At 39.9% G+C, this 22,906-nt stretch overlaps 1 pseudogene; it reads right to left on the bottom strand.

The window, feature by feature from the left end:
- Positions 1-16,050: 16,050 nt before the first annotated feature.
- Positions 16,051-17,481, bottom strand: LOC138811030 (heterogeneous nuclear ribonucleoprotein A3-like; annotated as a pseudogene).
- Between the last annotated feature and the right edge of the window lie 5,425 nt (positions 17,482-22,906).

The following is a 22,906-nucleotide window of genomic DNA, read 5'->3' as shown; positions in this document are numbered from 1 at the left end:
CGCTTTAGAAGCTCCTTGAGTTTTTAATTACATCCTGTTAATTAAGGCATAGTCTTATGCAGATTGTGAACCTGAGCTCAGCCAATATGAGCAGAGGGGCAGGGCCTGCTGGGTTGGGGATAAAAAAGGGAACAGCCAGCCTGCTGTATGGGCTTGCTTCCCAGATTGTTGGCCAATGGGTCACCTTTTGGCAAAAAGTAAACTTTGCCTTTGCCTAGTTCCTTTCCAATCCGTGTCATTATTCCTACCTGACACCCCAGCATCCGGAGCCATTTCTCACACCACTTGAGCCACATCCCCAGCCATTTTAGTGTTACTTACTTTTTAAATAAGGGTCTACATTTTCCCCTAAATCTGGCAGACCGTGATCCTCCCATTTAAGCCTCCTGTGCATATGTGATTATTAACATATACTACCACAACCAGCCTTATTATTTGATATGGGATGAGGGTCTCTTTAGCTTTCTGCTCAGGTTAGTCTCAAGTCAGGATTCCCCCAATCTCCACTTCCCCAATAACTGGAATATAGCGGCTGAGCCATTGTACTGGTCTCAACTTATTTTTGTTATTTACTTAGTAGGGCTTGCAAAATCATCATAACTCTTTCTTCATCCATGCAAGGCAAAATTCCTGAATCGGCTTTTACTTCTCATTCATCTTTCTGTCTTCCAAAGTGCACTTCAAATTGGTTAATGAGTCAAAATGTGGATTACGATAGGTTTTGATAATGACTCAACTAAGCCCAGAATTACACCCATTTGATCACGAACCTTATTTCCCACATGTTTTTCACAGCACAGAATTTTACCTTCTACCATCTATGTCTCTCCAGCTTAATTTCTGGGAAAATGGCTGCATATATTTGAACACCCTTAGTTTGATGCTAATACTCATACCAGATATAATATGTGCAAATAATTACAGTGTATATACCATACATGTACACTGTTTTTATATACTAAAGTATATGTAAATTGTTACTTCTTCTAATTATCAAGTCCTTTAAGCAATTTTATAGATGATCAAGGAGATATTTCATTTTAAACTTTGAGTTTAACTTAAATTTTGGTTTCTAACAAATTATGATCGCCTCTTTCTTATACTTACCTCTTTGTTAGAAGAGTCAAATGACATTTTTATTTTCTTCCATAAGTGTTAAATGAATGAAAACAATTGTAGAATCAAGATACTCTGTTAAAAAATATATTTTGGCTGAGTATCTTGTGCATTTCAAGTGGAAACAACCAAACACTGGCATACAGTCAACTCATCAAATTAGGCCAACTACCTACAATTTAGTTCTGAATACATTTGTACTAAATTTTCCTTACATGGCTACCTTTTTGTTTTCCTAATTTACCCAAGTCTAAAAATAATAACTTGTTGTCTATATTAGTGCAGCACTAATGTATTCATAAATGCTAAGAGGGGTCAGAATCTTTGTTTTCTACAGAATCATGGGTCACAATAAATGAATGACAATATATTAAATTGTCTAAGAACACAACTATGTCTAAGAACAAGAACTATGTCTGATGATTTTCTATGAAGTGGAGGCAAAACAACTTTTCTACACCAAAAAAATTACTTGAATATCACTGAATAGTTTATACTCCAACTGAGAGGTCAGAGAGCAAAACAAAAGAAATTTTAATTAGCCACAACTTTGGAAGAAGAGAGAAGTTCCTGTAAATATTTTTCCAAGCTGGAAAAACTGTATATATGTGTATATATATGTATGTATATATATGTATATATGTACATATATATACATACATACATATACACATATATTTTTACATTTGGAAAACTATTATAAAAGTAATTAAGAAGGTGCTCCCCAAAGCACAAATGTCCTGATTCTCACATTGCACATGGAATTTTTATAGCTTACGCCTGTAATCCTAGCTACTCAGGAGGCTGAAATCTGAAGATCATGGTTGAAAGCCAGCCCAGGCAGGAAAGTCCATGGGACTCTTATCTCCAATTAACCACCAGAAAACCAGAAGTGGAGCTGTGGCTCAAAGTGGCAGAGTGTTAGCCTTCAGCACAAGAGCTTAGGGATAGTGCCTAGACACTGAGTTCAAGCCTCAGGACTGGCACCAAATAAACAAACAAACAAGCAAATAGGAAAAAAAGGTATGTTGAAATCAATCTCTTTTCCTTCTCTTCTTTTTCCTCTCCCCCTCCCTACTTTATCTCTCTTCTCTCTCTATCTCCTAAGACTTACACATTCCACCAGGCCTTTACTTCAGTTTCGGGGGGGGGCATAGGGTTTGAACTCAGAGCTTCAGTTCTGTCCCTGAACTCTTTTGGGCAAGGCTAGTGCTCTACCATTGAACCACAGAGCCACCTCTGGTTTTCTGGTGGTTAATTAGAGATAAGACTCTCAGGGGGACTTTTCTGTCTGACATGGCTTCAAAGCGTGATCCTCAGATCTCAGCCTGAGGATTATAGGTATGAGCCACCAGCACCCAGCTTACTTTGTTTCTAAGATTGGGCCTCTGGCTGCCCACACTAGCCTCCAACTCATCATCCTCCTACCTCTGGCTCTGGGGTAGCTGAGATTAGAGGAGTGCACCACCACTATGTCTGACCCCCTTGGTAGTTGGGAACATGGAAATAGAAATAGAATCACTACAATAACATAAAAGGATAAGTGAAGGTAGGGTCACACTGGAGTACTGGGAGTCCTTCATCCAATAGGATGGATGTGCTAATAAGAGGAGAAGATGCAGAAACAGATGAGTGGGGATACAGGTATGGCAGAGGCAGAGATTGAACTTACAAATCTGCTTGCTAAGGACTATCAGCAACCACAGAAGCTAGGGGTGGCCCTGCTGCCATTTTGAACTTACACATCAAGCCAAGAGAACAGAATTGATGTCTGTTCTTTGTAGCCCTGGTTGGTACTCCTTTGATGTGGCTGCTTTCACAACTTAACACAGCATCCCACCTGCTTCTTTCAAAACACTGCATCTCAGAAAATTCACCCCCAATCCAAAGAACTGCCAATCAGATTTCTCCAACCAGATCTTCATTAGCTGGAACAGCCTGTGTTCATCTGTTGCTTTCTTTCAAAACAACCTATTTTTGTAAGTAAACCATTTGTCCTTATTTTCCATCTTAATTGAGCTGAACACCCAGCAGCTTTTCAAGTCCAGTTGTCTGGATGCAGAGGCTAGAACAGAGTGGGAGACAAGTTGATGGGGAATCAGGGTGAAAGATGGTGTGGCTTCAGACAGTCCTTACACAGACTTGACACACCTTGTCAGGCTCTGTTCTGAGCGCAGCCCATAACCTTGATATCCTTGCTCACTGGTCGCCAGAAGCAGGTGGCCCAAGGAATGTTAAGAACGTGGCTCAGGCATTGCCTGCTGTTGGAGCCTGTCCTGAGGGCAGTGGTAGGTTAAGGCTGCCATAGGCTGTTGTATCTTTGTTAGGGTTTGACCCAAATAATTCTGCTTTGATTCTGATAACTGTCACAAATGAAGTTGAGTGTAGTGGCTCATGCCTATAATTCTAGCCAGCCAGGGGAGGTAGAGCTAGCATCTTGAAGCCAAGTCATTCAAAAATGATCTCAAGAACCCATCTTAACTAACAAAAACATCTGAATATTGTGGAACAAATTTGTCACTCTCAATACTTAGAAAGTGCAAACAGTAGGATCATGGTCCACAAATACAAGACCCTATCTGGAAAGTAAAGCCAAGAGGCTGGGGTCATGAATCAAATAGTAGAGCGCCTGCCTCAAAAGCTCAAGCTCTTGGGGCTGGGAAGGTGACTCAGTGGTAGAGCACTTGCCTTGCATGCTTGAGGCCCTGGGTTCGATTCCCCAGTACCACATAAGCAAAAAGAAAAAAGCCGGGAGTGGCGCTGTGGCTCAGGTGGTAGAGCGCTAGCCTTGAGCTGAAGAGCTGAGGGACAGCACCCAGGCCCAGAGTTCAGGCCCACTACCGGACCCAAAAAAAAAGCTCAAGCTCTTTAGTACAAATTCCATTCTGTCCCCACAAAAAGTTAAACCAGGGACCATCCATGCATCTTTCTCTTTTTCTTCCTTCTTTATTCCCACCTAAACTTTCTTACTTCCCTCCAAAGTTGTTTCTTTTTTACTCAGACATTACAAAACTCAAAGAGACCATGTAAAAACAGTACATTTTTTTTGTTTCAACTTGTTGTTGTAGTTGCTTATATCAGAGAATTCTATCATAAAAATGCCTGGGGCTGTTCCTTTGGATTTTTCTGATTATATAAACAACACCTTCTGGTTGAAACAAAATAATGCAGTGTATAAGCATTTAGTTGTGAACACATACAGTGCTTACTGCATGCCAGGCCTTGTTCTAGACACCTGAAACACTGCCATGTGGAATGAAGTTTTCAGAACAAGCCTCTCAGAACACTGCAAATCTCTCCATTCATTTTGCCAAAGCAGAACTTGTCACGTAAGGAAATTGAGGCAATTTTACCATGAAAAGATAGCCCAGCTAGACACCAAATCTAGCCTACCTGGAAGAGCTTATTATGCTTGCTCTTCAACATGGCCCAGAGTCACCAAGAAATCTCAGGCCCTACTATAAGTACCAATGATGTTTCAATGACCATGGGTTCCAGTTACATGAGTAAGGTAATGGGTACACTTCCTATCGAGCATTATTACCCCCTCTGTTGTTTTTCCCCTACCATCCCTTCCCTCCCCACCTCCCCAACTTCTCCCCTGCCCATGAAGCTGTAAAGTTCATTTCAACATAGTGTCGTGTACATCTCATTATTGCAATGGGTCAACCTGTATCTTTATTTCAGCATTTTGTTATTTGCCTTCTCCTCCCCAAATTAGAAAAATGTATATACAAGATGCAGTGCACCAAAATCAAATACAGTGAAAATAGGGGTTATACCATGGGGGGAGAACATACAAAAGAAAGAAAAAATCACACAGTACATTATAAGCACATTAAAAACAACAGCAATAAAGATAAAACCTCTTATGTGCCGCGGACCGGGTTCTGTCGGGGCGACGGAGGACACCTAAGGGAGGAACCTGGAATAGGTGGGGAGATGGCAAACAGACAACTCACACACAAGAGGAGTGGATGCTGAGTGCTGAGTGCGATTTAATGCAGAGGATAGCAAACTTTTATAACAGAAGTCTCATGAGAAAGGGCAAAAGGTTACACAATCTTGCTGCATGGCTTCTTTCTTGGGTGGTCACCAGCTGGGCACCTGATAGGCATTTGTCTTCGGCTTATCTCTAAGGAATACAATGGGTTTGGGTTTCGATGTTTGTCACCAATTAACCATTACCTATTTTTATAGAGGCCTTAACTTTCCCATAAGATCTTTCCTGTCTCTTCTTTAATAGTAAACTTTAAGGAGACCTAGCAATTCTCTTAGTAAATAGCAGGAAATTCTCTCTCCTAAATAATTATCTCAGCAATTGCCATACATTCTTTCTGTTTTAGCTGAGCCTATAGCTTCTTGTAAATCCCTTACAAATAATTCCTTCTGCTGAAGTGACTTTGTGAAACCCCCAATACTTTTATATTTACTTATAACTTGTCTCCTAGCCTCCATAAGAGGGGTTTCAGGTTAGCACTTAACTCTGGTGAGTTAGTCATATTTTTAAGACACTCATCAGATATTGGAGTCGTCAACACTCTTAAGAGAGAGCTTTGAATAAGGGAACGTTGACAATGAGCAAGTACAAAAAGCAGTAGAAGCAGTAAAAGATTAACAGGCACTCTTATGAGGGAAGAAAGACAGAAACACATCTTTTCCCAGGGGTTTGCCAGCCTTTTTCCAGGAGTAGGCCTCTTAGAAGCCCTATTCTCCGAGGTAGACTTCGGTGAAGTCCCAAAACTTGGAGATAGGTTTCTGTAAAGCCCCATTCTCTGAGGTAGACTTTGGTGAAGTCCCAAAACTCAGAGATAGGTCTCTGAAGCCCCTATCATGGTCTGATAGATGGTTTCCCATGCTAAGCAGACTCTACTGGGGTCGGCGTGGCATTTGCCCCTTTTTTTTTTTTTTTTTTTTTCACCAGTCCTGACTCCGTGTATCAGTTAACTCAATTTTATGCCAGCTGTACTTGTAAGCTCCAATTTTAAGACATACTCATACCATTTGCGACATACTTAAACTTTCTGAGGTTTGTCTTAAAGACAATCCTTACTTTTCAAATTTCCCCAATTCTCTTTCCAAGGCTTTCTTTACCACCCTCTTTCTTTACAATCCCTTGAGCATCTTTGTGGCTGGAGTTTAAAACTGCCCAATTTTCCTTTAGCTGCGGAACCTTTATCTTAGAACAGCCTTAAGGCACCACTGTGATGCAGAAGCTTGCTAGATTTTAAGGCTAAGAGTATTACCTCCATTGATAACACACTCAGGTTATTACCATATCAGAGTCAAACTAGGCTGTGACCCTAGAGTGGATTTTCAGTCACTATGCACTGAAGTGCCTAAGACAAGCAAGCCAGTGATATCCATGTCCCCAATATCCACTGTGGGAAGAGAGAGGATTTCTGGATATCTTCCAAAAGAATGTCCCACAAGATTTTAGATTTAGCAGCAGTCAACCAGGAAGCAGACTCAGGTGATGGAATCAGGCAGGAGTTTTTCCAGGTGGCTGTCAGGCCGTCGTTGAACTTTACCCATTAGGGTATGCAGCAACAGCAGCAGCAGCAGCAACCGCAACAGCCAGGTCTCTCAGTGGCTCCAAGGGACTGTCACACCTCATGCTGGGCTGTAAATTCCTATACAGACTGGTTAAGGATACATTGCATAGGCTTGGCAGGCTTTGATCCTGCTGGTTTTTAAGATCTTTAAACAATAGCTCAGGACAATTTACTAAAACCACAACCTTTTTTACTAACCAGATATTTTTGTAAATCTTAGTCTTGTAATCATCTCTGACAGATGCAGTTTCCACACCTTGAACACCTACAACAGTTAACACTATTTTTTATGCCTTCTTCTTTTTTTTTTTTTTTTTATTTTATCTATTTTGCCTCATTTCTCCAAAATTTCTGACTCTGGACCCTTGATCTTAAAATGGGGGTAGAAGGGCGAAGGTCAATCTTCTGTAACTTCTTCAAGCTGACTTCAGGGGCGTTGATCTTACCTAGCCAGGAACCTATAACCTTAGCCTATTTTACAAAGAGGCTATCAGGGTTAGATGTCATTAAGAACAATATTTAACTTTTGACAACTGCACAGACCTTTTCTCCGGCTACAGCAGTGTAGCTTGTTTAGTACTCTGGTTTGTAAAAGCATCTTTCTAGATGGCTTAGGAATGTGATCTCTAATGATCCCAAATAATGCCTAAGTTACCTTTGCAGGCCTTTAGACAGATATCAATAGAAACACTCTCTCAGGTTTACAAACTTTTTCCTGGGCAGATGAATTTCATGTAACTAGTGTCAGCTCAATAGTTACTGCCAATTAGAGCTTTTGGCACATAAAGGGGTTATAACATTAGCTTTTTACTATCACAGAGGTCTGGCAAGTTCCTGTCCCTTACAAGGTAGTCATGAACATTAGGCATGCTTTCAAACTATCTTCCTATGACCTCCCGGCTCTGACCTGTTTTGAAGGGCCACGCACAAATGACTCTAGGATCTGATATTTCTGCCATCCAAGCAGTGGCTTACTGCCTCTGGATGCTCCTCCATTGCTTTCGTCCCAGGAGTGTCTTTTCCACTTGGATAAATGCCTCATTGGCATTTTCCTTAGCTGGTTGTTGGACTTGAACTCGGGGCCTGAGCACTGTCCCTCAGCTCTACAGCTTAAGGCTAGCACGCTGCCATTTTGAGTCCCAGACTCGGGGCTTGAATGCTGTCCCCTAACTCTTCAGTCCAGGGCTAGTACTCTGCCACTGTGAGTCTCGAGCTTGGGGCTTGAGTACTGTCCCCTGACTCTTTAGTCCAGGGCTAGTACTCTGCTGGCTGAATAGAGGTGACAGTCTCACAGGAACCTTTTTGTGCCCGGGCTGGCTTTGAACCAGATTGCAGATCAATGAGTCTTACAGAAGGCCATTTTACTCCAATTAAAAGCAACAAGGTGGTCAACATAGAAGTAGCTTTTAAGCATGCTCTTACCTGAAACTTATTAAGAGTCAAAGTTACATCTGACAACTTGTAAGAATCCTCTGTGCTTTGCTCTGGTCTTTGCTGGAAACTTAAAAAACAACCTATAAGAGCAAACTAGAATAGCAATTATTTTGGTAATCCTAATTTTTTTCTTTGTGCACATTGAGGCCAATGTTAAGAACAATTTTACATTTAAACTTTATATCCAAAAATCCATTCCTAATTTTTTTAAACCTCTTATTAATCACCTTTAATATTTTATACTTTAGTTTTTATTTGCATTTTGAAAAGATCCCTTGAAATCTTGAGGCCAAGTGTCACTCATTGCCTCTTGGTTGCTTGTTTTAAAACAGACACACATTAAGATTTTTAAACTCAAATGACAATTTTTCCTTAATACAAGAATTACAGTCACCTTTACTATATCACGAAGCTAGACTTAACACCTTTATAACTTTTAAAAGCATCCTAATTGTGGAACATAATTGAAAGTAAGCCACATTATATAAATAACTTTTTAGCCCTCTTTTAAGGCCTTCCTAATTTTAATGTTAACACATCCAAGGGGAGGTTTTAGCAATACTAATCAGATCATCACATCACTCATTTTAACCATCATGTTTTCAGTGTCTATCTGCAGGGAAAAGAGACAGAACAATGATGGGCCACTTGGCCCCTCCTATGGAATGGCCACACACTCAATCTGACTCTTTAGGGTTAGATGAACTGCGTTTGTGCCAGTTTGCCTCACCATGCGTGGACTCCTCCCAGGGCCTGTCCCACTGCATGACCAGCTGAACTGCACTTCTGCTTGTTCACCCCTTACCCCTAAAGATAGGTCTTCTGTTGGTTTCTAAGTTTTTCCCCGTCTCTTCTCTTGGTTCTCAAATGAAATACAGTTTTAGATAGACAGAACAGGTAACATCTTTGACAGTGTTAAACTAACCTTTACATTTAAAATTTTAATATTTATCCCAAATTTTAGCCAAGGGAATTAGATCGTAAACAGCCAATGCATTTTTGTTAAGCCAGATAACTTGATTACAGTATAAACAGTCTTATGCATTTTAAAACATTAGTCTTTAAAATACCAGATTTTCTAATTTACAAGTTAAAGAATCTTTAAAAAGCCATTTAAAACAATGTGAAGTTTTTTTTTTTTTTTTAAATTTTGGTAATGTCCAAACCTCATAACCTTTTGTTTTCTTTTTTTTTTCTTTTTCTTTTTTTTTTTTTTTTTTTTTTTTTTTTTTGGGGGGGGGGGGTCCGGTCGTGGGGCCACAGCACCACAGCACCACTTCCGGCTTTTTTTTTTTTCTTTTGCTTATGTGGTGCTGAGGAATCGAACCCAGAGCCTCATGAATGCAAGGCAAGTGCTCTACCACTGAGCCACCTTCCCAGCCCCATCAAACCTCATAACCTTTTGAATTTTAAATTTAAACTCACCCAATTGTTACAGCATGCTGACAATTCTTATCTTTGAACACGTTCACAGACACACACAAAACACTTACACAGATCTTAAAGCGTGCAAAAATCAAAATCAGTTGTACATACACCTTTTAAAGTTTTTAAACAAAAATTTAAGACAGTATTCCTTTTAAACTAGGTACCTTTGTTGGGCTTCATTTTCCCAGAGCTTGCTTGTTAGCAAGGCAATTCACTAATTAGTCTTTTGGATCTCTGTGCTGTTCTCATTCAGCAAGCTGAATCCAGAGTCTGCTGAGTGAGCCTGTCACACTCACCCAAATCTTCCCTACCTCAGAAGACATAAAACGAACACACACACTAAACAAGACAAACAAGTGGCCACAAAGACAAAATCAGGTCTCAGTGAATGGGATGACATCTCACCACTTACCAGGGGACTAGAACCCCCTCTACCCGATCTCGAGGACAGCCCCACCCAGGGGTCCAGGGGACGTCTCCCACTGGCCCTGCTGGCAGTCTTATAGCGCGTCCGCCAAGACTCTCCGCCAGCCCCAAGACCACACCTGCAGGCTTTCACCATTCCTGAAATATGAAAGTTGTATCAAATGATCTAATTGTTTCTTATTCTCTTGGGGAGGGGCTGGTTGCCCCTCTGCCCGTTTTTTGTTTCCTCTGGAAGGAGGAGTTCCCTCTTTATGGAACTTAGATTTACATTCACTTTTTCAATGGTTCCCTTTTTCCTGTGGGAACCAAGGATTAGTTTGTTCTCCCACTCCTGCTGTGGAGGCTTTAGTGCCTCGTGCTTTTAGCATATGTTTTAAAATAGAGACAAACTATCCTTATTTTTAGAAGATGAACTCCCCATGATTTACTCGTTATCTTTCTCAGTCACAACTGAGGGGCCTGCAGCACCCCAACGAGCTTCTGACTACTATTCCAGGTGAAAAGAAAAGAAAGAGAGAGAGAGAGATGCTTACCTCCCAAGGTTCCTTGACTGAAGAAACTGCTTCGTGCCCCGCTCTGAGCCCCACGTTGGGCGCCACCTGCCGCGGACCGGGTTCTGTCGGGGCGACGGAGGACACCTAAGGGAGGAACCTGGAATAGGTGGGGAGATGGCAAACAGACAACTCACACACAAGAGGAGTGGATGCTGAGTGCTGAGTGCGATTTAATGCAGAGGATAGCAAACTTTTATAACAGAAGTCTCATGAGAAAGGGCAAAAGGTTACACAATCTTGCTGCATGGCTTCTTTCTTGGGTGGTCACCAGCTGGGCACCTGATAGGCATTTGTCTTCGGCTTATCTCTAAGGAATACAATGGGTTTGGGTTTCGATGTTTGTCACCAATTAACCATTACCTATTTTTATAGAGGCCTTAACTTTCCCATAAGATCTTTCCTGTCTCTTCTTTAATAGTAAACTTTAAGGAGACCTAGCAATTCTCTTAGTAAATAGCAGGAAATTCTCTCTCCTAAATAATTATCTCAGCAATTGCCATACATTCTTTCTGTTTTAGCTGAGCCTATAGCTTCTTGTAAATCCCTTACAAATAATTCCTTCTGCTGAAGTGACTTTGTGAAACCCCCAATACTTTTATATTTACTTATAACTTGTCTCCTAGCCTCCATAAGAGGGGTTTCAGGTTAGCACTTAACTCTGGTGAGTTAGTCATATTTTTAAGACACTCATCAGATATTGGAGTCGTCAACACTCTTAAGAGAGAGCTTTGAATAAGGGAACGTTGACAATGAGCAAGTACAAAAAGCAGTAGAAGCAGTAAAAGATTAACAGGCACTCTTATGAGGGAAGAAAGACAGAAACACATCTTTTCCCAGGGGTTTGCCAGCCTTTTTCCAGGAGTAGGCCTCTTAGAAGCCCTATTCTCCGAGGTAGACTTCGGTGAAGTCCCAAAACTTGGAGATAGGTTTCTGTAAAGCCCCATTCTCTGAGGTAGACTTTGGTGAAGTCCCAAAACTCAGAGATAGGTCTCTGAAGCCCCTATCATGGTCTGATAGATGGTTTCCCATGCTAAGCAGACTCTACTGGGGTCGGCGTGGCACTTATGTTCCTATCTTGGGGTTCATTTTGCTTAGCATCATCTTATATGGTAATATGTACATAGCTTTTGACCTTTTCTGCTTGTCCTAGACATCTATTAATTATTGCAAATAAGATCTTTCCATTTCCTAACAAATGGGGCAGTATCATTCTGATGGAGGCATAGAATTCATAGATAGATAGATAGATAGATAGATAGATAGATAGATAGATAGATAGATAGATAGATAGACAGACAGATAGATATCACATTTTCTTGATCCATTCATCCACTGAGGGGCATCTGGGTTGGTTCTATATCTTAGCTATGGTGAATAATGCTGCGATAAACATAATTGTGTTGGTAGCTTTAGTATGGGCGTTTGTGATCATTTGGGTAAATGCCCAGAAGTGGTATTGCTGGGTCGTAGGGGAGCTCTATGTGCAGTCTTTTGAGGAACTTCCATACTGCTTCCCAAAGTGGTTGAACAAGTTTACACTCCTACCAACAATGCAGTCCCCTCCAGCATCTGTTATTAGATTTCTTGATTATAGCCATTGTAACTGGGGTGAGGTGGAATCTCAATGTTAGTTTGATTTGCATTTCTTTTATGGCTAGAGAAGTTGAGCATTTCTTCATGTGTCTATTGGCCTTAATGACCATTTTTCTATGATATATTATACATCATGCATAAGCATATGACTAAAAATGGGAAATGTATGTGTGTATCACACTGTCACAAAAACGAGATATGTACACTCTTCTTCATCTTGTATTTCTAGGTTAACAACCTCACAAAATTCCAATCATTTCATGTGATTCTTTCATAACTGTGATACGCCAGAAGAATTCCATTTATTTAACCATTCTTCTGTTCTATAGTCACTTTGTTTCAAGAGTTTTCATTACAATTATATTAAAATAAACATCTGATTGCACATTTCTTTTCCCATTGGTTCTTTTGTACTTGGGTATTTCCAGGAGTTAGGTAGCTCTTTTTTCTTTTTTTAATAAATGTATTTTGCCATAGTTTGTTCCACCAAAGCTAAATATTTCACGTTAATCACTGGCAAATAAGCATCACCTTTTCTTGATAATCTTGAAACTCAAGTTTTATATCAGGTCCAAACCCTTACATGCTAAATAAAGAGATGTGATGCAGGGAAGAGAAAGGAGATTTATATGGCTGCCACAGGAAGACAGCACTTCAGTACATTTTCCACTATCCTCCAGAATACAGCATTTGCCTTAGATTATAGAGGAGGACTAGATAACAGGTAGGGGTGAGGATGAGAAGGGTACCTGGGTAAAATAATCCCATCACAGTGTGGTCAGAGGTGGGCTAAGGCAGGCTGACAATGCATTGTTAGATGGGGCCTTGTTATAAGTTTTTGATTTCTAGAAAGTGGTCTGCCCTTATGGGCTTCCAAGATGGCTACAACATGACTGCAGGAGAGAATGGCTTAGGGCAAAGGAAAAGGTACAAATGGACAAATGCAGGATGCCTTGATCCTGTATGGTTCCCAGATAATTCATGAGCCCAAATAAAGAGTCATACACTAATAACTCATTGGTTGTTTCATTAATCTGTTTTCCCTGACTACCAAGAAGCTTCATGATCTGTTGTTACCCTTACAGTTCATTTGGATTTGGTCTCCTGCACCTTGCCTATTTAAAATTTGGCCCATTTTTTCTAGTCTTCCCTTATGGGTTATAATTTATTATCATTCTTTGTATCTAATACACAGTGTTAGTGACATTTGTTACAATGTTAGGCTCCAGGCACAAACTCCTGAATTTCTCATGTCAGGTACAGTTATATGCTTCCCCTGCCAAATAAAGAGATAAGTCATAGTGAGGGAAGAACAAAGAAGAGTCATGGGCACTGCAGAAAGAGGCAAGAAATGCATTTCAACACATTTTCCCTGAACAGGCACTCATTTCCATTTAAATAGGAGGAAGAATTAAGCACAGAGAAGAGGTGTGCATAGGTATTAAATAATCTCTGTTACAGCCGTGTTCCTAGTCAAAGATGGCGGTATTGCTTTAGGACTGATCAGGTGGACTGTTACAATAAATGTATTGCCCCTGGCAGGTGGTCTGTTTCCTGTGCTGTTTTCCTGGATTCGAGGATGGCTGCAAAGGGAAGAAGAACTCAGAGTAAATGACACAAATGACTCCAAAGTAAGGACAGAAACGCTAAGCTTTTCCCCTGCTCTGTTCATTCCTGGCTCCAAGTAAGGAATCAGTGCTTCTCAGCACAAGCAGCTTTTAGGCACTAGTTTTATAACTCAACCTCCCCCCCACCCCAGCCATTATTTGTATATGTTAGAGTTTTACCTTTTAAAGTTTCAATGTTTATGAAATAAAAAATGGCTAAAATCCATAGTAGTTTATAAGGTTTCTGCCTTGCCATTCACCGATATGCACACATAGGCTCTCTCATTTTAAGATTTACTCTTTTTCATGATCTAAGTTTTTATTCCATCTGGAGTGTATTTGAGTACAGAAGCAGAAATCAAACTCATTCTTTCCCAATGTGTAGCCAATTTCACCAGTATTTTTTATTAAATGAGCTTACTATTCCCTGCTGAGCTGAAATATATTTTTCTACATCTTAAATTCCCATAGGCAGCAAAATCTATTTTGGGATATTGTATTCTATAAGATTCCATTTATCTTTTTGCCCAGTCCTGTGATAACATTATGCTGCTTTTGTTACAGAGACATTGCCTCTTATCTCCTGAGGACCTCTTTCTCATAATATTCTTCACCATTCTTTTTTTTAAATCTTCCACATTCCTTCGACCTTTATTATAACGAATAAAAAAAGAGACAATTTAGCTCAATTTTAATGTTTCCCAAGCATTATTTTGACCAAGTACCCAAGTTATGAACATTGACAGTGTCCATTTATATAACCACACTTGATGTTAATAAGACTTAACCTTTTTCTAATATAAGCCTATTTTCTACACTGCTTATTCACATATGCCCATTAACAATGGAATGTTGTCTTGATACATTTATTGGTTTGAGTGTTTTCTGGAAAACTTCAGTATCTGTGAAGACCGATTTCCATGATGGCATTGCATGCATCCAAATATTAATAATGCACAGAATTAGAGCAACAAGAGAGCATATTCAAACACTGGCACGCCCCATTCCCCTTTTTATTGCTTGCTTTGTTTAGTACTTTAAAAACCACGTAAAAAATCTTGAATTCAACGTTCACTGTCAAATAAAGAGTAATAGCAGGGCACATACTAAGGGTTTGAGTGAAATTGAAATCACTAGCTGGCACAAACAGTAGACATTGGTTTATATAATGTATGACCTTATTATTGAAATCTCTTCTCAACCAGAGTCTTCCAAACAAGATCACTAACTCATACCAACATGATTTAGATTGAAATATACACAGGAGTAACAGTGTGTTCTGTAGGAATTTAACTAAGAACTCAAAAACTACCCAAATTTCAATCCAGGTCTTTGGGAAGTGAGAAGCTTGTACTAAGCAACTGTGCTACATATCTGCTGCATTTGTTATTTTGGACAATTATATCTTATCCTTGGATTCACTCAGAAAAATGTGTAGGGTACAAACAGGAAAGCATGCCAGCCAGTTAAGGATTTGACAATGAAGTGTCTTTTTATTCTCTTGCTCTGAAAACTTGCATAGAGAAATTAAACCAAGGAAAGTAATAAAACTTATAAGCCTCAGGGGTCTCAAAGGAAAATCAGAATAAAATCAGGTATCCACTAATATGCTCAGACATTGTACACTTAGTGGTCCTGAATCAAAACTTAAGAATGGTTTCTAAAGGGATGGGGAAAACATCCACTACCCTTTACAAATTTAAATAGAGGGCAGCAGACATGCTTTACACTCCAAAACTATGGTAGCTGTCATTCTCAATGTGAGCAAGGTAAATGTAGAATGGAGATGTTCTAAACACAGCTACGATTCAGCAAATCTTAAAACACACTAAAACCATGATTACATTGAAGGAAAATGCACAAATAGGGATTTTGAGGGCTTTTTTTCATTTGAAGGTAATCTTAATGGCTATTAAATTCACAAATATGCTAATTTAAATACCCAATCCTATGTATCTAAAACACACAATGCATACATCCAAGCATCTATTCTCTCCACATGTCAGCGCCCATTCGTATCATGGTTTGGAAATGAGGAGGATAGATTCCCCTTAAACTGCAAGTCAGTAGGTGTTTCTTTACAGTTAACTTTAGCAAAATTCATACAAAATAGTAATTAACAATGATCTTTACTTGTTAACTCACAAGGAAACACCTTCAAAACTTCATTTTGTTAAAGTTTCTATACTAAAATGTAGAAAAACTGAACTACACAAATATTGAAAAGTTAAAAATTCTTTAATTGTTTATTCCTGGTACCACTACCACAATTTACAGGGCAATATACCTGACATAATGAAAAGAAAAAGAAAAAGAAAAAGAAAAAGCTACAACAAATAAAAGACCTCAGGAATGTACATCTAATTGACACTACATTGCATTAATCAATAGCTGCACTTTTTGCAAACTGTGGCTATGACAGTCCTGAACAAGAAGGGTTTCCTGTTTAAGCTGCAGTAACTTTTCTGACTATGGATCACTGTTCCTTCTGTGGCAGATTTTTACAGTTCCTCTAATGCATTTGGGACGACTGTCTCAAAGTAACCTGCAGCTTTCCTGACAACTCCTCGCTCTCTCTCCTGCTAAGAACTGTAGCCCTTTTTCTGTTGTTTTTAAAACCTTCTGCTACCATATCCACCACTTTCACCACTAGATCCATAACCACTACCATATGGACTGCCAGAGCTTCTTCCACCAAAACTGCCCCCCTTCATGGGTCCATAATTTGATTGCTGTTGTCCACTGTAATTTCCAAAATCATTATAGTTGCCACCACCACCGTAGTTACCAGCACCAAAATTTCCTCCTTCATTGTAACCATCATATCCTCCTCCACCACTCCCATATCCTCCACCTTGGTTTCCATAACCTGGCCCACCACTACCGTAGCCTCCTCTACTACTATAACCAGGACTGCCGCCATAGTTGCCACCATCACCTCCAAATCCATTGTATCCACCATCACCTCCTCCATAGCTACTTCTGCTGCCACCACCTCCACCACCATAGCCTCCTCTTCCACCAAAGTTTCCACCACGTCCAAAATTACCTCCACCACCTCCAAAGTTTCCTCCACGACCCATAAAGTTGCCAGATCCACCTCCACGACCTCTTTGCGATCCAGCAGACTGCATCTCTTGTTTAGAAAGGGCCTTTTTCACTTCACAATTATGCCCGTTAATAGTGTGGTATTTCTGAACAACAATTTTATCAACTGTATCATGATCATCAAAAGTCACAAAAGCAAATCCTCTCTTTTTTCCAGTCTGCCGGTCTTTCATAACTTCTATGGTTTCAATCTTGCCATATTTTTCAAAGTAGTCTCTCAAATTGTATTCTTCTGTATCTTCTTTAATACCACCAACAAAACTTTTCTTCACTGTTAGATGGGCTCCTGGCTTCACAGAATCCTCTCTAGAAACTGCTCTCTTTGGTTCCACAACACGCCCATCAACCTTGTGGGTCTAGCATGCATGGCTGCATCCACCTCTTCAACACAAGAATAAGTCACAAAACTGAAGCCCCTGGAACGTTTTGTCTGAGGATCTCTCATTACCACACAATCTGTGAGTGTGCCCCATTTCTCAAAATGTTCTCTTAAACTATCATATGTAGTTTCAAAGCTCAGACCACCAATAAACAGCTTCCGCAGCTGCTCTGGTTCCTTTGGATGATGGCCCTCCTTCCAACGGCTGGAGTCAGGCTGGGGGCGACCCGGCGGCGGTTTTACCTCCATTTTGAGACCGGACTCGCCTCTTCCAACTCGAGTTCAATCTCTTCACCATTCTTGAGCATTTATCTTCCACGTATACATCAGCTCATTCAATAGGATTTAAGCATGTGTCCTGGGCTGCTTTGGGGATTGCTTTTAATTTCTGGATAAATTGGAAAAACTCATCTTGTCATTGCATTAAAATTTCTGTCGAGAAAGTTGTCCATCTTCCTGTGCATTCCTGTTTATTTTATGACTCTGTGTGATGGCCAGACATTGCATCAGTCACGTTCTAGAGTAAAAATGGAGCTGGGTCTGTGGCGAGGCAGCTAAGACAGGCTGGAGAGAGAAGGAGCCCCGGAAATTTAATGAATAATCATACTGACTAAGAAATACTTGACCCTCAGGGTAAAGGAATACAGTAGAGAAAGCTGATGTAGCCTTGAAGGATGTGGGAGATTAATCCGAGGAAGTAATGCTTGATGTTTAGAGAATGCCTGCCATTTCCTAAAGAAACAGAAGGAAGAGGGGCTGGGAAGGTGGATCAGTGGTAGAGTGCTTGCCTTGCATGCATGAGGCCCTGGGTTCGATTCCTCAGCACCACATAAGCAAAAAAGAAAAAAGTCAGAAGTGGCGCTGTGGCTCAAGTGGTAGAGCGCTAGCCTTGAGCTGAAGAGCTGAGGGACAGCGCCCAGGCCCAGAGTTCAGGCCCCATGACCAGACCCCCTCCCAAAAAAAAAAGAAAAAAAAAAGAAAGAAACAGAAGGAAGAGTCCTCCTGGCAGCCAGAAATGTGCCAGGTATGATGACTTGCCTGTCCAGTGAGCAGAGTTTTCACATTCGCGAGTGAATATAATCGTGTCCCTCTTTCGACAAATGAACAAAAACACAGCAGCATTCCATCATTGTAAGGACGCTAAGTACCACTTCCTATCAAGCATCACTTATCAAGCTAGTTGACAGCTTCCTTAACTCTACCATCCACGGTGGTTCCTCATGGCCCATGTGTTTGGGTACAGGATGCATGAAGCGGAGGAGGGGACCACTCTGGGTGAAGCCTGTGGCTCCTTGTAAGTTTATTTCCTTTCAGCTCTAGATTCACCCTGGGTGGCCACTGTGTGATGATGGATCTGGGCCTGCTCTAGAATTTCCCTTGGTCAGCTGGCTTGATGTTAAGCTTTCTGAATAAAGACTTCTGGAAAGGCCTCGCACAGGAGTGTTCTTCATCCTGATGCCACTGTGGCTCACTCACTCATGGAAGGTACCCTTTGTCATCTCAGTTTCTTCAATTCTAGGTTCTGTAGATTTCTCTACCATTGGCTTTGTGCCTTCTGCAGCCTTCAACGCAGGTAGTAGCAACAGTTCCAGGGTTGTGATCAGTTGAGCTCAGTGCACTCGGAACCCTTTCCCCTTTCCATCTCTAGGCACAAGTATACTCTCACAGGATGGTCATCTAGTGAACTGGCCACCTGACCTTGATCGCATCCAGTCAGCTATGAGCTCCATCCCAAACCACGTACTTTGGAGTCATGCATTTCTGCAGATGGAAGCCATTTCTGTTCTAAATCCAGTAGCAGCTGTGGCTGTGCATTGTCTCCTGGTACCTGATGCTTGCTGAGCCTACACACCAGTCCTAGTTCATCCTTGGCTTGTAGGGTTGATTCTGTTGTTCCTATTGTGATGCCCACAATTGGGGTCATTCTTTTCCCAGAAAAGCAGGTCAGATCTATTTAGAAAACCCAACAATTTCACAAGGCCTCCCTCCATCAATGAATTCTGAGCCCAACGTTGAAGGGTCTGCCATTCATATATATACATATATACATATACTATCCCTCAGCTGTTTTTGTTTCCATGGTTACTCTGCTCTCTGGGATTAATAATTCTTTATGTTAAATCATGGGGAAGGAAGCATTTTTCTCTAAGTGGAAAAACTATAAATATTTTAGAGTCTCTAGGGCATTACATCTCTGTCACAGCTACTCATATCTGCCATTGTAATAATAATAATAATAATAAAACAGAGAATTGGCCAAAGAGTGGTTATAACTGTGTTGCAAGCTTTATTTATAACAGCAAGCTGGAATTTGGCCCATGGTCTAATTTTCTGATGCATGTGACAAATGTCTTTTATTTAAATAACTGTGTAGGTTCTGTCTCCTGATTGGCCTAGACTGAGGCAAATGCAACATCAAAAATAGAAAGAATAGCCAGCAACACTCTGCTTTTCAGCTCATTAGGGCATGGATAGTTATCAGAAAACTGCTACTTTGAGCAGCTGTAATTCACTTGGCCACTCATTAAATGCCAGAAGGGCTTGGGGTCACTACTCACATGGGAACCCCTTAGTCAAAAATTGAAAAGGAGCCAATGTAAATACCCAAGCTTCCTGGCCCTTTGTCTGGGATAATTCTGGGCATGTGTTTTACAAGGACACACACAGCTTCCTGCCAAGCCAAATATACCATATTGGTTAGCTTAGGAACAACCTATTACTGGCTGTTTTCCCTTTTCCATGTCACTTTTCCTATCTCTTGAAAAGTTCCTGAAACTCCAGAGAAGCCTGCTGCATTGATAGTCTTAGCGTCTGTTTTGGGGGGAAATTAAACTGAGAAATAACTATAGTATTTTGGGGGGGCTAATACAAATACACATTGTGATGCAGCAAAAACAAATATCCTTGCAAAATTAGGAAACCTATGGAGTATGCAATTCACAATTGCATTAAAACATCTTACAATCAAATTAGCAGCTAGACTTGTTTATGTTTTTCAACTCTTTAAATAAACGAGTACAATTTGACCTGCTATGTGAATGTAGTATGTATGTTGTTGTTGTTGTTGTTGTTGTTGTGTGTGTGTGTGAGAGAGAGAGAGAGAGCTGAGAGTGAAAATTAAAAGCATTGACCAAGGAAGAGTTTTTTTTCTCTTTGCTGTTTGTCATCATCTGCAGTTTAGAAACATTTGAGCCGTTATAAAATTACTTGGTACATCAAATTAAGGGCATGCAAATGGGACTTTTGTGTGAGTAATCTAAAGTTTTATTTGCATTTTATTCTAAACATTCAACAAATGTTTCTTCTCAAAAATCTCAATATTTTAATTTTTTTAAACTGCAGTTGGAAAACATGACTTGTAGACAGAAGATGCTGACAGTCATTTCTACTAAAGCAAGAGAGAAAATGAGCAATTAAACCCCAAGGGCTCCAAGAGGGAAATATATTAATTTGGAAGATCTATGGTTACACTCTGGAATATTTTGATTTGCAGAAAAAAAGACATCAATGTTATAGTATCAAACTCCGGCTATCATTTAAAAGAAGTACAGGTACACATTACAGATACGCCTTGATTTTCAGTGCAGTTAGGTCTCCATAACCCAGTGCAAGTTGAAATACAAGTCAAGCATGCATTCATGCTGTTGACTGCCTTCTGTCAGGATCTCTTGGCTGACTTGGAGCTGTAGCTCACTGTCTCTGCCTCAATTCCAAACTATACTTCCTATATAATATGTGCCGATTTCACATCATCAGAAAGTCTCAAATCATAAGTCAAACCATGAGAAAGTGAGACACCATCGGTACTGAGTTTATGTAATAAAAATCTATATTGAGCTAGTACCAGTGGCTCATGCCTATACTCAGTCTCTCATGAGGCTGAGATCTCAGGATCTCAGTTTGAAGCCAGCCCTGGCAGAAAAGTCTATGAGATGCTTATCTCCAGTTAACCAGCAAAGAGCTGGAAGTGGAGGTGTGGCTTGAGTGGTAGAGCACCAGATTTGAGTGAAGAAGCCAAGTGATAATACAAGGTCTCAGTACTGACAAAAAAACTAATAAATGATTTTTATAATAAAAGGTAATAAAAGGAAAATTAGGTAAACTGAAATATATCAAATTTTTAAAAACTATGCATCAAGGGACACAAACTACAGAGTGTAAAGGTGACCTACAGAATGGCAAAAAAAATTCCATCATATCTGATTAGGGTTGATATCCAGAATACAACAAAGAATGCTTATCATTCAAATGTCAACAAAAATTCAATTTAAAAACAGAAAGACAGTTCCTCAAAGAGCTCACAATAGAATTATGGTGTTTCAGTAATTCTACTATATAACCATAAGACCTCAAATTAGAAATTCAAGACAATACTTATACACTCACATTCAGTGTACCATTATTCAGAACAGACAGGTGTCCACTGATGGATGAATGGGCAAACACAATGTGGTGTGAGCACATAATTACATGTTATTTAGTGGTGAAAGGAAGGAAATCTGGTACATGCTACCACTTAAACAGACAGGAGGGCATTATGTTAGAGGGTGAGCCAATAACTAAAGGACACATGCTGTAGCATCTCACTTGTAAGAAGCAAAGAGAATCAAATTCGTAGAGATAGAAAGGTGAGGGTAGAGAAGATCAGAATGGGAAGTTATTGTTTGAATAACATAGAGTTTTAGCTTTATGAGATGAAATGAGGTCTGCACATACTTGGTTGATTGCACAAGGTAAATGCACATAGTGTCACAGAGCTCTACCCTTAATAAGTGGTTAGAATGATACATTTTATATTATGATATTTTACCCTAATTAAAAATGCAAAATAAATATTATGGAAAAAAGAATATTGAATGGAAGCAAAAGATAAGACCTGTGAGAACATTTAGGTTAAAGTATTTACATATTTTGTAAAATATACAAAAAATAATCAGAATTGAATATGTCCTTCTAGCAGAATTCATTCTGAACTTGACTGACACTTCAGTACCTATATGGAAAATGTTGTCTCAAGTCAGATATATACTACAGTACAGAGGAGTCTCTTCAAAGTATGAAGAATTTCTAGTTTATTAACTTTAAAATGCACATTTGGTTTTTTTTTGTGTTCTCCCTCTTTGTTTAATTGTAAAGGTGATGAACAGGGGGTTACAGTATATAATAAATAATAAGGTAATGAGTACATTTCTTTTTCAACACTATTACCCTCTCCCTTATTTTCTCCTGCTTACCTTTCCCCATTCCCTTTTCCCCACAATTTGTAAAGTTCATTTCCAACACAGTGGCTAGTGAGTATCATTGTTGCATGAGTTCATCCTTTGTCCTGCTGTTTCTGTGATTCCCTTTCCCTTCCACTGATCAGATAAACTTACATACAAGACGGTACAGAAAAGTAAAACAGAAAAAAATAGAAATAACTGCATAGGGGAAATAATAAGAACCTCTTGTTTCCAATTCTTGGAGTTCATTTTGATATGCTTCATTATATATGGTCCTATGCACTTAGCCAGTGGGCTATTGTGATCCCCTGCTAAGACTATCATAGACATATTCTAGTTATTACAAATGAGGGAAACCAGGAAACTTGTATTTCTTTGGCTATTGTCTGTCATATCTGAGGCTGAGATTGGGAGAATCATGGTCTCCAGGCCAGGCTGGAGAAAACAGTTCACAAGAACTCATTTGAACAGAAAAAGCTGAGCA

Source organism: Dipodomys merriami, unplaced genomic scaffold (genome assembly GCF_024711535.1).
Source record: "Dipodomys merriami isolate MVZ:Mamm:240054 unplaced genomic scaffold, mDipMer1.0.p SCAF_104, whole genome shotgun sequence".
Taxonomy (NCBI): domain Eukaryota; kingdom Metazoa; phylum Chordata; class Mammalia; order Rodentia; family Heteromyidae; genus Dipodomys; species Dipodomys merriami.
The sequence above is the reverse complement of the archived record's forward strand: the minus strand, read 5'-3'. Positions and strand labels throughout refer to the sequence as shown.